Here is a 6000-nt window from a genome sequence, read left to right as displayed (position 1 = left end):
TGCTACTGCCATTTCTTAAAAAAGGATTATAATAGTATTTTTTTGGATTTTATAATGAATTTGTATTTTTTTTGCAATTAAGTTGCAGAGGAGATTAAAAATAAATGTCGCTTTTAAGCAGACTAATAATCTTAAAGATATTAACTGTAAATATATCCACTTCAGAATTTCTGTAAATTCAGAGAATGGGCTTTTTCTTTGTAAGAAGTTTTTTTAAATGAAGAGACCAAGTTTAATTTTTATTTATATGATGTCACTTCTGCGTGCAATGGAGCAGGAGGAATTTATATTGTTTACTGGAGGTTAATAAAATGGTGTATTGAGGACTGAATAAAAGGCTCTTGAATTCTCTCGGGATGTGAGCACTGCGCCCCCTGGCGACTAAACCGGAACGTGCAGTAGTTAAATTCAGAAGTAGACTCCCACTGCAGGAGAGCTGAGTGTGTAAATCTCACAGGGATCTTTATTCTCTCTCCCCCCCCCCCCACCACTGCTCATCATATTTTAATTCCCCTCTCTCCATTCCTACAGCGATGTTCTCTGCCTCCTCTGCAAGAAAATGAATCTCAAAGTTGTATATGGTATCCACGTGCAACCTATTGTATATCTTTTGCAGTGTCAAGGCCACTTGTGGGTTGGAGAAGCAACACCTCTTTTGACCGGGTCGCCTCCAACCTGCTGGCATGAGCATCAATTTTTCTGGTTTAAAGAAAATCCCTTCCCTCTTTTCCCACTCTAGCCTTTTACATCTTCTCCTCACATGCATATCACCTCCCCTCTATCAGATTCTTCCTTCTCCATTCCCTTGCATTTCCACCCACCTGCCTTCATCTATCTTCTAGCTAGTCCTCCACCAAGCCTGTCCACCCCCCCCCACCTTTTTCTTCTGGTGTCTTCCTCCTCCCTTTCCAGTCCCGACGAAGGGTTTCTGTGTGAAACATTAACTGTTTATTCATTTCCATAGATGCTGCCTGGCCTACTGAGTTTCTCCATCCTTTTGGGTCCTGCTCTGGATCCCAACCATTCAGAATGCCTTGTGCTTTGTAAGGGGGGGGGAGAGTGGTGGTGGGAGGTGTGTGTGTTCTCAGCTTTGAACTCCCATCTGGTAGGGGAACAAGAACTCATTCTGCTCTGGTATTCTACAACCCAGGTACATGAACGCTGAATTCTCTCATTTCAGGCCACCTGCTCCAGCCCTTAATTTTCCCCTCTCCTCCCGATTCTACCCATTTGAAAAGCTACTTAAAGATCTAGCATAGTAACAGGCCCTCCCTGCTCATAGCTGCCCAAATGTGACCAATTAACCTGCTAACTGGTGCGTCTTCTGACTGGGAGGAAACCCACGTGGTCGCTGGGAGAAAGTACAAACTCCTTACAGCAGTGGAATTGAATCCAGGTGGCTGGTGCTTGAATAGTGTTATGCTAACTCTTGCACCACATGCTGGTTTTGCAGCTCCTAAATGCATTTCACACCCCTCCCCCTTTCTGCTGGGCTCATTCAATCTCAGTCACTTGTACACTCCTCCCCATCCCCCGATGTTCCCCTCTGTGCTCCCCACTACCCTCACTGTGTCCTGTTCTCCCCCACCCACCTAATGTTCTCTATGCTCCCCACTTTCCTCAGTGTCCACTCCTCTCCTCTGCACTCCTCTACTGTCACTTCCCACCTCCCTCACCATGTCCCCTCCTCCCCCACCCCTCCACTATCACTCCCCACTTCCTGCAGTGTCCCCTCCTTCCCCACTCCTCTGCACTCACTACCTCACTCCCCACCTCCTTCAGTGTCCCCTCTCCTCCCACCCCTTTATGCTCTCCACCTCCCTCACAGCCATGTATGGTAATGAAGGTGGCAGATTCACCAACCTCTGGTTAAAGGATATTCCCTCTATCCTGAGGCTGTGCTCCCTGGTAATAGACTCCTGACTGTAGCAAACAGCCTCCCCACATCTACTCTATGTAGGCCTTTGAATGTGCAATAGATTTCTGAGAACTCTTTCTCCCCCTCCACACCCTCCCCCATTCTTCTAAACTCCTGCAAGTACAGGCCCAGAGTCATCACATCCTCCTCAAATGGTAACTCTTTCTTTCCTGGAATCATTATCATAAACCTCCTCTGGGTCCATTCCAATTTTACCAGATCCTTTCTGGGATAAGGTACCCAAAACTACTCTCAGTGCTCCAAATCTGCTCTGAGCAATGTGTTTACAAAGCCTCTGCATTCTGTTGTTTCGTTTACATTCTGGTCCCCTGGAAATAAATGTTAACATTGCATTTACCTTTCTCACCACTGACTCAACCTGCAAATTAACCTGAGGAATGGGGAATCTGGATGGCCTCAAGCCTGGCTGTGAAGGGAGAAGGGTTGGGCATGGGGCTAGCATCTCCATCCCATAAAAACCTAATGCTACACAAACACCAACAGAAACTCCAAGCCCTCATCTCTGGGAGAGGAAGGATCTTCACCTGGAAGATGGAGGATGGATTACACATGGAGACAGCATGAAAGACTGGCGCAGGACAGAGAATGATGGTGAGCTGCTGTCGGTGGCCTATGCCCCAGTAGCGGTGATGGACTTGCGGGGGATTCTACATGAGTACTCCTGAATCCCTCCACAACTCTGACTGCTGCATTTGCTCTGTGTTTAGAAAAGTTTGTGCCTTCATTGCTAATTCTGAAGTGCATAACCACATGCTTCCCTACACTCTGAGGCTATTTCCATGCTTCCCTTCCCCATCTGCTTGTTGACCTTGTCACTCCTCACCTGGATCCACCCATCACCTGCCCCATCCTTCCCCTTACTTTTTTATACTGGCTAAACCACACTCCCCCCCCCCCCCCCCCCCGGGCCAGTTGGTCTTGACCTGAGATATTGACTGTCTGTCTGCCCCGATACCGCCAGACCTGCTGAGTTCCCTCGGTAACGCGTTTACTACTTCAGGTTCCAATCCAGCTTCATTTGCTGAGGATGAGAGTGGAAGATGGACCATCTGCTGGTGTTTAACTGGTCTCCCTCTCTTCTTGCTACAACTGCTGGGTGGGAAATGCAGGACAATTGGGTCCCATGCCACCAAGTTTGGGATCAGTTGTTGCCCTACAGCCTTTAGGCCCCTGGACGGGCTTCACTCACCTGGACTCGCTGAACGGACTCCGTGGCCACAGACTCACTCTCAGTTCATGTTCCGTGTGTTCGTCTCTTTCTACTGTTTGCACAATATGAGATACGTGGTGTGTGTGTGTGTGTTAATGAATTGTGATGTGTTTCTTTGTTTTGTGAGTGCAAGAAGATGAATCTCAAGATATCCATACTTCGATAATAAATTTGAACTTTGAATACAGTACTGTGCAAAAGTCTTGGGTACATATATATAGCTAGGATGTCTAAGACTTTTACACAGTACTGTAGTAAATTTATGTTTTGCATTGTACTGCTGTTGGGGAGAAAAAAAACAAATTTCATGACATATGTGAGTGATGATAAACCTGATTCTGATCTGGGTCTCTATTGTGCACTGAGAGTGGGAAGGGGGCAGGGAGAGGGGAGGGAGCGGCAAGCACCAGAGAGACATTCTGTAATGATCATTGAACCAGTTGTTTGGAATCAAATGACCTTGCCTGGTGTCAGAGCTGGGTGTGACTGCACCCACGCCATGTCCACCCCAGCACTCCTCTACCACCTGTCCCTCACCCCTCCCACGGCACTCCACCCTCACCATTCCCAACATCTTTTGCTCCCGCCAGATTTACGAACTCGCTGTCCACTCCACGTCACATTGACAAGTACGGTACTCTGCAGAAGCCTTAGGCACCCGAGCGATGTAACTGTGTTTGAGACTTCTGCACGGTACTGCACCTACATCGAAGCTTACAGTGAAATGCGTTGTTTGCGTTACAACCAACACAATCTAAGGAAGTGCTGGGGGCAGCCAGCAAGCGTTGCCACGCATTTCTGCACCAACATATCCACAACGTTTAGCAGGACAACACCACAGTAAAACATCCCTTTCCATCCTCCCACTCAAACACACAGACAAGCCTCTACCCCCAGGGCAGGCCACCTCCGGGTTGTCAACCTGCAGTCCCAGGCCTGAACTCGCAGAGACTGGATCTCTGAATTCTCGTCATTTCTATCCTGGGTTCCCGACCATCAGGTCTCTGACATTTAAAAAAAAATCTATTATTTGCATGATTTGTTCTCCTTTGTACACTGGATATTTGCCAGTCTTAGTTATTGAAAGTTTTGCATAAATTCTATCGTATTTCTTTATTTTCTTGAATGCTTGCAAGAAAGTGAATGGTGACATATGCAGTATGTACTTTGAACTTTGATTTTCAGACTCACTGGCTTTGGTCTTTGACCTCGGCTTTGACCTTCAGTATTGACCATAGGATTCGCCCATCATTGGTCTTCCAGTAACTACAGACTCTTGTCTGCCCACTGCTTATAGTGGCACCAATGTGTTATACAGCCACTGTAACCTTAGCAATTTACAGTGCCTATAAAATGTATTCATCACCACCCACCCCCCCGGGAAGTTTTATTGTTTAACAACATTGAATCAGTGTATTTAATTTGGCTTTTTTTGACACTGACCAACAGAAAAAGACTCTTTTGAGTCAAAGTGAAAACAGATCTCGACAAAGTGATCTAAATTAATTACAGAAAAAAGACACAAACTGATTGCACAGCTACTCAACCTCTTCAAGTCAGTATTTAGTAGATGCACCTTTGGCAGCAATTACAGCCTTGAGTCTGTGTGGATAGGTCTCTATCAGGTTTGCATATCTAGACACTGCAATTTTTCCCCATTCTTCTTTACAAACCTGCTCAAGCTCTGTCAGATTGCATGGGGATCATGAGTGAACAGCTGTTTTCAAGCTCAGCCACAAGCTGTCAATTGGATTGAGATCTGGACTCTGACTTGACCACTCCAGGACATTAACTTCATTGTTTTTAAGCCATTCCTTAAAAGGAGCTTTGGCTTTATGCTTGGGGTCTTTATCTCATTGGAAAACAAATCTTTTCCCAAGTTGCAGTTCTCTTGCAGATTTCATCAGGTTTTCCTCCAGGATTGCTTGTATTTTGCTGCATTCATTTTACCCTCTACCTGCACTAGCCTTCCAGGGTCTGCTGCAGTGAAGCATCCCCACAGCATGATGCAGGCACCACCATGCTTCACGATAGGGATGCTGTGTTTTTGATGATGTGTGGTGATTTGCTTATGCCAAACATAGCATTTAGTCTGCTGGCCAAAAAGCTCAATTTTGCTTTCATCAAACTATGCAACCTCCTTTCAGTTGACTTCAGAGTCTCCCATATGCCTACTGGCAAACTAGTTGAGATTTCATGTGAGTTTTTTTTCCAACAGTGGCTTTCTCTTTGCCATTCTCCCATGAAGCTGCGACTGGTGAAGCACCCGGGCAACAGTTGTTGTATGCGCAGTCTCTCCCATCTCAGCCACTGAAGCTTGTAACTCCACCAGAGTTGTCATAGGTCTCTTGGTGGCCTCCCTCACTAGTTCCCTTCTTGCACACACACTCAGTTTTTGAGGACAGCCTGCTCTAGGCAGATTTACAGCTGTGCCATATTCTTTCCATTCCTTGATGATTGACTTAACTGCACTCCAAGGGATATTCAGTGACTTGGAAATCTTCTTGTATCCATCTCCTGACTTGTGCTTTTCCATACCTTTTTTGCAGAGTTGCTTGGAGTGTTTTTTTTATCTTCATGGTGTAGTTTTTACCAGGATACTGACTCACCAACAGTTGGAATTCCAGATACAGGTGTATTTTTACTACAATCAATTGAAACACCATGACTGCACACAGGTGATCTCCATTTAACTAATTATGTGACTTCTAAAACCAATTGGCTGCACCAGTGATGATTTGTTGTGTCATACTAAAGGGGGGGAACACTTATGCAATCAATTATTTTTTGTTTTATATTTGTAATTAATTTAGATCACTTTGGAGAGATGTTTTTGCTTTAACGCAAACGA

The 6000-nt window shown here is 45.6% G+C and overlaps 1 long non-coding RNA gene across 1 annotated transcript in view; it reads left to right on the top strand.

The window, feature by feature from the left end:
- Positions 1 to 2428: 2428 nt before the first annotated feature.
- LOC134345020 (uncharacterized) overlaps positions 2429 to 6000 on the top strand; it is a 50246-nt gene continuing 46674 nt past the window's right edge. The window contains exon 1 of the long non-coding RNA XR_010017594.1: positions 2429 to 2530. This is a non-coding gene — a long non-coding RNA (uncharacterized LOC134345020). The remainder of the gene's footprint in view (positions 2531 to 6000) is intronic.

The sequence above is a fragment of the Mobula hypostoma genome, chromosome 4 (assembly GCF_963921235.1).
Source record: "Mobula hypostoma chromosome 4, sMobHyp1.1, whole genome shotgun sequence".
NCBI classification, from domain to species: Eukaryota; Metazoa; Chordata; class Chondrichthyes; order Myliobatiformes; family Myliobatidae; genus Mobula; species Mobula hypostoma.
Note: the sequence above shows the minus strand (reverse complement) of the source record. Positions and strands in the feature narration are given on the sequence as shown.